The sequence below is a fragment of the Saimiri boliviensis genome, chromosome 2, assembly GCF_048565385.1.
Source record: "Saimiri boliviensis isolate mSaiBol1 chromosome 2, mSaiBol1.pri, whole genome shotgun sequence".
In the NCBI taxonomy this organism is placed as follows: domain Eukaryota; kingdom Metazoa; phylum Chordata; class Mammalia; order Primates; family Cebidae; genus Saimiri; species Saimiri boliviensis.
The window spans coordinates 184,882,897-184,895,064 of record NC_133450.1 but is presented as its reverse complement, the minus strand read 5'-3'; the positions used below and the strand labels follow the sequence as shown (position 1 = coordinate 184,895,064).

The 12,168-nt window shown below is 41.0% G+C and overlaps 1 protein-coding gene across 2 annotated transcripts in view; it reads right to left on the bottom strand.

Moving 5' to 3' along the window:
* ACO1 (aconitase 1) overlaps nt 1–12,168 on the bottom strand; it is a 77,266-nt gene that overhangs the window by 39,956 nt on the left and 25,142 nt on the right. The window lies entirely within an intron of this gene.

Sequence of the window (12,168 nt, the reverse complement as noted above, 5' to 3'; positions counted from 1 at the left end):
GTTACCATGCTAATTTTTTTTCTCTTGATACGAATATTCTCCAAGTGTCAGTTGCTTTAATATGATCAGTTCCTGAGACTGCCTTATAAACAGGGGTCTACAAACTAGCCCATGGGCCAAATGTGGCCCAATGCCCATCTATGCTTAGCCCTCAAATAAAGATTATATTTTTAAAGGCTGGGGCATGGGGGCAGGCAGAGAATATGTGACAGAGATAGCATGTGGCTAGCAAAGCCTAAATATTTGCTATTAACCCTTTTTAGAAAAAGTCTGCTGATCCCTGCCTGAGTGAATGAGCGTCTATAATTGTGTGTACATATTCAAGAAAAGCAAAAGAGAGAGGAAGGAGAAACCCCAGGAGAAACCTTGCAGAACAAGGCAGGATACCAGTACAGACACTGGCATCAGCAGATTCTATGGACCCTCTGAATGAGACACAGCTACTCCTCAAGGTACTCATCTCGACCTTCTCAATAGTATGTTGAGGGCTTCTTCCCTCCAGTTCCCACCTGTGTCTACATCAGATCTGTTTCCAGTGTGTTTTGGGCATGTGTATCAAGAATACTTCAGGCAGAATCAATGAGTCAAACCCTGATGCTGGACTTTCTTTCCTAAATCTGTTCCTCTTCCCTGCCTGTCCATATCTAATGACCTCTTCTCTCACCACTTTGTACCTACAACTATCAAGGTATTTACTCCAGAAATAGCCTCCCAACTAGCTGCCCTGTGAGGCCATTCAATTTACCTTTGGTACTGTCACCTGAATCATTTTCTAAAATACAAATCATCATGCACCAGCTTGAATCTACCAATTGCTTTCCATTTTCTAATAAAGTACAAATTCCTTGTCTTAAAAACCCTTCTCTTCAGCCATCCTTTATAAGCCCTCTCCTATCCTCCAGTCTAGGCTCTCAGCCTCAGCCACACTGTAGCCAGCATGCTCTCCCCACCCCTACTTTCCTCATGCCTTTGCATGCTCTATTTGCTCTGAGTAGAATGTCTTTTCCAGCTCTTCTCTCCTTGGTAAACAGACTTCAGGATCCAGATCAGGTGACACTCCTTGAAGAACCCACAGACTCCCCAGGTCAGGATGATTTGCCCCTTCTCCATGGTGACTATATTTACCAACTGCATGAAAGCAGTGTGTTCACTAATTCCTCTCCCCTTCTAAACTACAACCTGTTTCTGGAATAAATACTAGCACATAACAGCTCTGCTAAATGGATTTAAATTTTTTAAAAAAGGAAAGCATCTCTGACCATGATTTCTATCACTACAGGTGAGATCATAACCACATGTGACCCCTGACCCTCCTCCCCATCTCCTTTGCTATACTGTGAGCACTTAATGGACTCCTAGTCACTGTACCTTATCTTCTAGCCTCCAGCACTAGGAGGACGGCAGAGCTTCTTACAACAGAAGCAATGACTGATGATTGGTGAGGGAATGTTTACCCCAGAAAATGTTGAGGTTATCAGTTTAATGGAAGCAACATGTTCACAGGATGTGCAGAAGCCAGAAAAGCTTAGACTGCTTCATGATATAGTAATTCCAGGTAAAATCCTATTTACTCAGGAAAACAAAACATCTATTATGTGGAGCTTGGCTCAATTAGCCTAAGTCTAGTTACTGGAATGAATAAATAGACCCAGTATTCAGATTTTTCTACCACTCAGAACTTTCCTAAATGAGTCTAATCTAGTGAGCTTTTAATAAGGTCTCTAAATGTGAATGGCCTCACAGACTAAAGAGAAAATTTTTTAGTTATTTAATTTGAATTCAGATTTGGGTGTAGTTCAGTTTCTGAGAATTACGTTTAACAGAGCTCTAGAAATTCACAGATAGTATTTACAATGGAGATAGTTTTCACATTAATGAAATCTGGTCAGAAACTGTTATGAAATTTTTGTTGGAGAAAAAAAAAATGGTGAGGTAACTGTAAAATATCACAATAACGTATTAGATAGAACTTTAACTCCTAAAGATGGTGTGAAGCTAATCACTATTGTTGAAACTCCAGGCAAAAAGCTTACAAACATTTAACTGAGATTTTTACTACTCTACTACCCCTTGCCTAGTTTTTTTTAGCTCATTTCTAGAAACAGAGCTGGAAATAAGCCCAAAGCACACAGTTTCACAGAGCTGAGATATCACATTTAATTCCTCACAAACATGAAGAGATCATGAGGCTAAATTGCAAAACCACCACTCAAGAATGCTGGGAAGATGGCCGCCTAAGAACAGCTCAGGACTTCAGCTCCCAGTGAAAGTGCAGAGGGTGAGTGGACGCCGCATTTCCAGATGAACTCTTATTGCCCACAGCCCAGGAGATACCCAGGCAGAGGGGTTGCCAGCGTCGCAGTCCCAGCCGGTGCGGCTGTTTTGGCCCCCACGGGGCTGATTCCGCCCGCGAGGCTGCTGTGACCACTCCCTGTTGCTGCGGTTCTCCGTACAAAAGCCACTGGTCTGGGAGCCCTCTTAGCTGGCGAGCAGAGCCCTGAGACGGCAGAATAGCCCATTCATCTGAAATAGCGAGTCAGGCCAGGAGATTCCTAGGCAAAAAATCCGCCAGGAGCCGGCGCCGCAGTTCGAGCTGACTCCGTGAGTCGCAGCACGGGAGATCCCGGCGCCTTTTCAACAAGCGACCCGAACGCGGGGTCGTTCAACTTAAAAGAAAAGACTCTGAGTCAGGGAGCCAGGTGATCAGGCTCGGTTGGTCCCACCCCTCCACCCCCAACAACAACGAAAACAAAAACAGTAATTGGAAACCCTCTGGGTTGAGCCCTTCAAACCAAGCACAGCTGAACCAGGACAGTCCAGCTCCGTGGGGGAGGGGCTTCCACCATTACTGAGACTCTCCACCACTACGGAGGCAGGCTGCCGTTGCCGAGGCAACCCGCCACAACAGAGAGAGTCCGCCATAACAGACGCGGGGCCACCGCTGCAGAGACAGTTCTAACTACGCCCATATAAAAAGGACTACAGGGAAGAGCTCAGGGCAGCTGGGCGGAGCCCACAGCAGCTCAGCAAAGCCCCTGCCGGCAGGCAGTGGCTAGGCCTGCTGCTAGCTGGGCGGGTCCGACCTGAAAGAAAAATCAAAAAAGGCAGTAGTGCAACGGAAACTCATAAAGCTCCAACTCCCTGGGACAGAGACAGACAACAGGTGGATAAACCCACAAAAATGGGAAGAAACCAGCGCAAAAAGGATGAAAACTCCCGAAACCAGAACACCTCTCCTCCTAAAAGGGATCACAACTCCTCACCAGCAAGGGAACCAGACCGGATGGAGAAGGAGGGTGATGAAATGACAGAATCAGACTTCAGAAGGTGGGTAGTAAGAAACTACAACGAGCTAAAAGAACATGTTCTAACCCAACACAAAGAAAATAGGAACCTTGAAAAAAGATTGGACGAACTGCTGACGAGAATGGACAGCATAGAGAGGAGTATAAGTGAATTGATGGAGCTGAAAAACGCAACACGAGAACTTCGTGAAGCATGCACAAGCGTCAACAGCCGAATTGACCAAGCAGAAGAAAGGATATCAGAGGTTGAAGATCAACTCAATGAAATAAAAAGAGAAGGCAAGAACAGAGAAAAAAGCGCAAAAAGGAATGAACAAAATCTTCAAGAAATGTGAAACTATGTGAAAAGACCTAATCTACGTCTGACAGGTGTACCTGAATGTGATGAAGAGAATGAATCCAAGCTGGAAAATACTCTTCAGGATATTATCCAGGAAAACTTCCCTAACCTAGCAAGGCAGACCAGTATTCAAATCCAGGAAATACAGAGAACACCACAAAGATATTCCTCAAGAAGAGCAACCCCAGCGCCGGGCGCGGTGGCTCAAGCCTGTAATCCCAGCACTTTGGGAGGCCGAGGCGGGTGGATCACGAGGTCGAGAGATCGAGACCATCCTGGTCAACATGGTGAAACCCCGTCTCTACTAAAAATACAAAAATTAGCTGGGCATGGTGGCGCGTGCCTGTAATCCCAGCTACTCAGGAGGCTGAGGCAGAAGAATTGCTTGAACCCAGGGGGCGGAGGTTGCGGTGAGCCGAGATCGTGCCATTGCACTCCAGCCTGGGTAACAAGAGCGAAACCCCGTCTCAAAAAAAAAAAAAAAGAAGAGCAACCCCAAGGCACATAATCGTCAGATTCACCAGGGTTGAAATGAAAGAGAAAATGCTAAGGGCAGCCAGAGAGAAAGGTCGGGTTACCCACAAAGGGAAGCCCATTAGACTCACAGCAGATCTCTCAGCAGAAACCCTACAAGCCAGAAGAAATTGGGGGCCAATATTCAACATCCTTAAAGAAAAGAACTTTCAACCCAGAATCTCCTATCCAGCCAAACTAAGCTTCATAAGTGATGGAAAAATAAAATCCTTTGTGAACAAGCAAGCACTCAGCGATTTCATCACCACCAAACCTGCTCTACAAGAACTCCTGAAAGAGGCTCTACACATATAAAGGAACAACCAGTACCAGCCACTCCAAAAACACACCAAATGGTAAAAGAGCATCAACACAATCAAGAATCTGCATCAACTAACCAACAAAACAGCCAGCTAGCATCAAAATGACAGCATCAAATTCACACATAACAATACTATCCCTAAATGTCAATGGACTAAATGCCCCAATCAAAAGACACAGACTGGCAAACGGGATAAAAAGCTGAAACCCATCAGTGTGCTGTATCCAGGAAACCCATCTTACATGCAAGGATACACAAAGGCTCAAAATAAAGGGATGGAGGAAGATCTACCAAGCAAATGGAGAGCAAAAAAAGGCAGGAGTTGCAATTCTCATCTCTGATAAAATAGACTTTAAAGCAACAGAGATCAAAAGAGACAAAGAAGGACATTACATAATGGTAAAAGGATCACTGCAACAAGAAGAGCTAACGATCCTAAATATATACGCACCCAATACAGGAGCACCCAGATACATAAGGCAAGTTCTTAATGACTTACAAAGAGACTTAGACTCCCACACAATAATAATGGGAGACTTTAACACCCCACTGTCAATATTAGACAGATCAACCAGACAGAAAATCAACAAGGATATCCAGGACCTGAATACAGACCTGGAACAAGCAAACCTAATAGACATTTACAGAACTCTCCACCCCAAATCCACAGAATATACATTCTTCTCAGCACCACATCACACCTACTCTAAAATTGACCACATAATTGGCAATAAATCACTCCTCAGCAAATGCAAAAGAACAGAAATCATAACAAACAGTCTCTCAGACCACAGTGCAATCGAGTTAGAACTCAGAATGCAGAAACTAACTCAGAACCGCACAGCTTCATGGAATCTGAACAACTTGCTCTTGAATGTTGACTGGATAAACAATGAAATGAAGGCAGAAATAAAGATGTTCTTCGAAACCAATGAGAACGAAGACACAACATACCAGAATCTCTGGGACACATTTAAAGTAGTCTCTAGAGGAAAATATATAGCAATGAGTGCCCACATGAGAAGAAAGGAGAGATCTAAAATTGACACCCTATCATCAAAATTGAAAGAGCTAGAGGAGCAAGATCAAAAAAACTCAAAACCTAGCAGAAGACAGGAAATAACTAAGATCAGAGCAGAACTGAAGGAAATAGAGACACAAAAAACTCTTCAAAAAATCAATAAATCCAGGAGCTGGTTTTTTGAAAAGATCAACAAAATAGACAGACCACTAGCCAGATTAATAAAAAAGAAAAGAGAGAATAACCAAATTGATGCAATAAAAAACGATAAAGGGGATATCACCACAGATTCCACAGAAATCCAAACCATCATCAGAGATTATTACAAACAACTCTATGCACATAAACTAGTAAACCTGGAAGAAATGGATAAATTCCTGGACACCTGCATCCTCCCAAGCCTAAACCTGGAAGAAGCCGAAACCCTGAATAGACCAATAACATGGTCTGAAGTCGAGGCAGCAATAAAGAGCCTACCACCCAAAAAAAGCCCAGGTCCAGATGGGTTCACAGCTAAATTCTACCAGACATACAAGGAGGAGCTGATACCATTCCTTCTGAAACTATTCCAGACAATCCAAAAAGAGGGAATCCTTCCCAAATCATTTTACGAGACAAACATCATCCTGATACCAAAACCCGGCAGAGACTCAACAAGAAAAGAAAATTTCAGGCCAATATCCATGATGAACATAGATGCAAAAATCTTCAATAAAATACTGGCAAACCGATTGCAACAGCATATCAAAAAGCTCATCCACTATGATCAAGTAGGATTCATCCCGGGGATGCAAGGCTGGTTCAACATACGCAAGTCCATAAACGTAATTCACCACATAAACAGAACCAAAGACAAAAACCACATGATTATCTCGATTGATGCAGAGAAGGCTCTTGACAAAATTCAACAACCCTTTATGCTAAAAACCCTCAATAAACTAGGTATTGACGGAACGTATCTCAAAACAATAAAAGCTATTTACGACAAACCAACAGCCAATATCATACTGAATGGGCAAAAACTGGAAGCATTCCCTTTGAAATCTGGCACTAGACAAGGATGCCCTCTCTCACCACTCCTATTCAATATAGTACTGGAAGTTCTAGCCAGAGCAATCAGGCAAGAAAAAGAAATAAAGGGTATCCAAATTGGAAAGGAGGAAATCAAATTGTCTCTATTTGCAGATGACATGATTGTATATCTGGAAGACCCCATCATCTCAGCCCCAAATCTCCTGAAACTGATAAACAACTTCAGCAAAGTCTCAGGATACAAAATCAATGTGCAAAAATCACAAGCATTCCTATACACCAGTAATAGACTTCAAGAGAGCCAAATCAAGAACGAACTGCCATTCACAATTGCTACAAAGAGAATAAAGTACCTAGGAATACAACTAACAAGGAACGTAAAGGACCTCTTCAAGGAGAACTACAAGCCATTGCTCAACGAAATAAGAGAGGATACAAACAGATGGAGAAACATTCCACGTTCATGGTTAGGAAGAATCAACATCGTGAAAATGGCCATACTGCCCAAAGTAATTTACAGATTCAATGCTATTCCCATCAAGCTACCAATGACCTTCTTCACAGAACTGGAAAAAAACACCTTAAACTTCATATGGAACCAAAAGAGAGCCCACATAGCCAAGTCAATTCTAAGCAAAAAGAACAAAGCGGGAGGCATCACACTACCGGACTTCAAACTATACTACAAGGCTACAGTAATCAAAACAGCATGGTACTGGTACCAAAACAGAGACATAGACCAATGGAACAGAACAGAGGCCTCAGAGGAAATACAACATACCCACAACCATCTGATCTTCGACAAACCTGACAAAAACAAGCAATGGGGAAAGGACTCCCTGTTTAATAAATGGTGTTGGGAAAACTGGCTAGTCATGTGCAGAAAGCAGAAACAGGACCCCTTCCTGACACCTTACACCAAAATTAACTCCAGATGGATTAAAGACTTAAACATCAGACCTAATACCATAAAAACCTTAGAAGAAAATCTAGGCAAAACCATTCAGGACATAGGTGTAGGCAAGGACTTCATGACCAAAACGCCAAAAGCAATGGCAACAAAAGCCAAAATAGACAAATGGGACCTAATCAAACGCCACAGCTTCTGCACGGCAAAAGAAACAGTCAGTAGAGTGAATCAGCAACCAACAGAATGGGAAAAAATTTTTGCAGTCTACCCATCTGACAAGGGGCTGATATCCAGAATTTACAAAGAACTAAAGCAGATCTACAAGAAAAAAACAAACAAGCCCATTCAAAAATGGGCGAAGGATATGAACAGATACTTTACAAAAGAAGACATGCAGGAGGCCAACAAACATATGAAAAAATGCTCATCATCACTGGTCATCAGAAAAATGCAAATCAAAACCACATTGAGATACCATCTCACACCAGTTAGAATGGCGATCATTAAAAAATCGGGAAACAACAGATGCTGGAGAGGATGTGGAGAAATAGGAACACTTTTACACTGTTGGTGGGAATGTAAATTAATTCAACCATTGTGGAAGACAGTGTGGCGATTCCTCAAGGACCTAAAAATAGAAATCCCATTTGACCCAGCAATCCCATTACTGGGTATATATCCAAAGGATTATAAATCATTCTACTACAAGGACACGTGCACACGAATGTTCATTGCAGCACTCTTTACAGTAGCAAAGACCTGGAACCAACCCAAATGCCCAACGATGATAGACTGGATAGGGAAAATGTGGTACATATACACCATGGAATATTATGCAGCCATCAAAAACGATGAGTTCACGTCCTTTGTAGGGACATGAACCTGGAAACCATCATTCTCAGCAAACTGACACAAGAGCAGAAAATCAAACACCGTATATTCTCGCTCATAGGCGGGTGTTGAACAATGAGAACACATGGACACAGGGAGGGGAGCACTACACACTGGGATCCGTTGGGGGGAAATGGGAGAGGGGCGGGGGGGTGGGTAGGTGGGAAGAGATAGCATGGGGAGAAATGACAGATACAGGTGAGGGGACGGAAGGAAGCAAAGCACACTGCCATGTGTGTACATATGCAACAATCTTGCATGTTCATCACATGTACCCCAAAACCTAAAATGCAATAAGAAAAAAAAAGTTAAAAAAATAAATAAATAATAAAGCCAAAAAATAATAATAATAATAAATAAATAAAAAAATCCCACCAATAAAAATGCTTCTAAAAGAAATGTTCTAATTATATATATAGGTTTGCTAGATTTGGCTATCAATCTAGGTCAAAGTTCACCCCTGGATTTTGCTGTTGTCATAATGTTTTCAGTACATGGTATAAATGAAAAAGGTCTATAAAAAATTGAAACCACACTTGATTAGAGTCAAGGTCTAAAAAAAAAAAATTACAGTGAACTTGGTGAAGACCCAAGTTCAAGATGCATTAACAGCCATGAGCTCTTTGAATTGTGACTCAATAGAGTTTGGACATGAAAACTATTACAATTCCATCTCTACCTGTACTTTCACCTTCTAGGCAAGTGAAATCAACGTTAACCCGTCAACATTAATGAAAGTCTCCAAGAAAGATCAAGTTGGGCATGAATTTAAGGCTACTTTCATAACTTCTCAAGTGGGTCTTTATCCTATCTCAAATAGATAACATCTCACACATATTTTAAACTCTACCCTTTGAAGCCAAAACATTAAACTGAGTTCATGTGATTTAGGAAAAAAGGAAGGTGAGGGAAGACTTTGCCTTTGGACAGGTTCAGAATCCAAAGGAAAGGGAAGAGTTGGCAAGTATATGGTCTGTTCTAAGAACCATTGATTCAGGGCACAAAATAGATTTCTCTTTATCCTGAATTTATCTGGTTCAGATGTTAGCAATATTAACTGGAGAAAGACCATTTTCTAAATTTCTTTTGAGGCTGCAGGGAACCCACTTACATCCCCAAGGAAGCAAATAAAGGTGTTCTTGTTTCCATTTGAGTGGTTTCACATTCTTAAATGACTTAATTATAAAAATAATAGCTTCTTATTATGAAAATGAAAACAGTTATAATGCCAGAGATACTGCTTAGCAGTTTGGCACCCGTTCCAATCTTTTAATCCCTGCATAATTTTCCATGTAGCCGATGCCACTCTACACATGCAGTGTAGCATCTGGCTCGTTGAGCTACAATGTGATCATGTTCTAAGTGTTATTAAAGACTTCATAAATTAAACTCTAAAGGTTACCTAATGATTCACTTCAGGAGTATGCCATAACTTAATAAACCAAATTTTGTGGACATTTAGAATGCTTCTAGGCTTACTTATAAATAATACTTTTATAAACATTATTGGCCATTAAGCTTTTTCTGAAGTCGGCTATCCAGATTAGTTAGGTGTAGTGGTGCATGCCTGTGATCACAGCTACTCAGGAGGCTGAGGTGGGAGGATTGCTTGGGCCTAGGAGGTTAACGCTGCAGTGAACTGTGATCACGTCACTCTGGTCTAGGCAACAGAGAGCCTGTCTCAAAAAAATAATAATAAATGATATAAAGGGTATGCTTGGAAGTAAGAATTCCAGGACAAAGGATATAGAAATTTCTAAGGTCTTAACATATATTGTTTCAATCCCCATTCCTAATTATTAGTGCTATCAGCAGTATATGAAAGTTTCTCCCTTATAACACCTTCATAATTAATGTTTATTTTCTAATCTCAATTATATTGATAACAATAGGACATCTCACATATTTACTTTTTTTATTACTTGTGAGATTGGAAAGCCTTTATATACTGTTTACTACCATTTGCATTTCCTTTTATTATGAAATATCTATGTTCCTTTGCCCATTTATCTTCAGGAACCTATTATTTTCTAAATGGATTATAGATACTCTATATATTAAGTATATGAACACATTGCCATATTTGTTGCAAGTATTTTTCAAGTTATCTTCTCTTAACTTTGAAGTAACTAAATTTATAGCTTTTTTCCTTGTCTCATTTGTTGCTTCTAAATTTAGTCTCATCAAGACATTTGACACATATATTTCCTTGTAAAACTCTTAAACATTTATGCTTTAATTCGTAAGAACTGCTCCCTCCACTAATCAATTTTCCCAGCACTGTATGCAGAAAAGTTATTTCTTTTCCCACTGATAGTTTTTATTTTTTTTTTTTGACAACTTTACGTTGTCATACTTCTAGGTTAAGATAATGGCCTCTTAAAAATACCTGATTGTCCACACTGTATCCAAACTCTTGCTGCATAATCTTGCAGTTACTTCCACCAAAGATGGATGGACTGTATTTTCCCATCCCAGCTTTGGGCTCAACCATGTGATTTGCTTTGATCAATGGCATCATGAACAGAAGTGATGCTGTGCTGGTCCTTAGCTAGGCCTTAGCGATATTGTGTGTTTCCACTTGCCCACTTGAGCCTCTGTGGTCACAAGACAGCTGCTTTCTCCTTCAGCCCGGACCCCAAAAGAAACACACATGGAACAGGGTTGCCCCAGCTTACCCTGCAGATGTATGGTTCAATGGAAGTTGCCAACCCTGCTACTGCCGTGCAAACCAGAGCTGCCCAATTGTGGTCACCTAGGTCATCTGACCTCCCAAACAGCTTACAGACATGTAAGAAATAAATTCTTATTGTTGACTGCTGCTGAGAGTCTGGAGTTATGTGTTACACTGCAATAGCTGATTTTTTTACACCTATCTCTACATTGAAATCTTCATGGTTTTGGCTGGTATCAATTCTGTCTTTTGGAGAAAAGGGCAAATGGTAGTTTCTTCTGACTTCATTCCCATCTGTCGATTGCTATTTTGATCCAAAGGGCAAAAATGACTAGATCCTTTTTTTTTTCAAGTTTAACTTCATCAGGTACTCTTACAGGCCCTATCAAATCACTAAGTGCTTCTCTTAGATTCTACTATTTTCTATACCTTTTTGTATATCTTACAAAAGACTGGTGCTATATAACAATGTTTAATATCCTGATGCCATTTTAACCCAAAGACTCACTCTCAACACCTCCAACTTAAAGCAAAGGCTTTTAGAGAGTGAGATTTAGAGATAAAAGCTCACTAAAATAAACTGAGTCAGGAAAATTGACCATTACTACTTAACTCCTAACTTCACAAAACTTCGTCATCTCTTCAATGGGCTAGGATTACAAATGCTACATATACTTTGCTTAAGAAGTATTTAAAGTTTGTTAAGAGGTCAGGCCTAAGTTGCTAGTTCACAACTATACAGTCACATGTTCAATTCTCTTCTTTGTAAAATGTTTTCTTTACTAAGATCTTCTTTCTTTTTTTCTTTTTTTTAAACATAGCGTCTTGCTCTGTCACCCAACTGGTGTGCACAGCTTAACCTCCTAGGCTCATGTGATCCTCAGGTGATCCTCAGGTGATCCTCCTGCCTCAGCCTCCTAAGTAGCTGGGACCGCAGGCACACACCACCACATGTGGCTAATTTTTAAAAAGTTTTTTGTAAAGACAAGGTCTCCCTATGTTGGCCAGGGTGGTATCAAACTCCTAGACTCAAGCAATCCTCCTGCCTCAGCCTTCTACAGTGCTGGAATTACAGGCACGAGCCACTGTACATGGCCAATGAAGACATTTTAATAGACATACGTTTGGATGCCAAGGATGTGGGGATGAATTTAAAACAA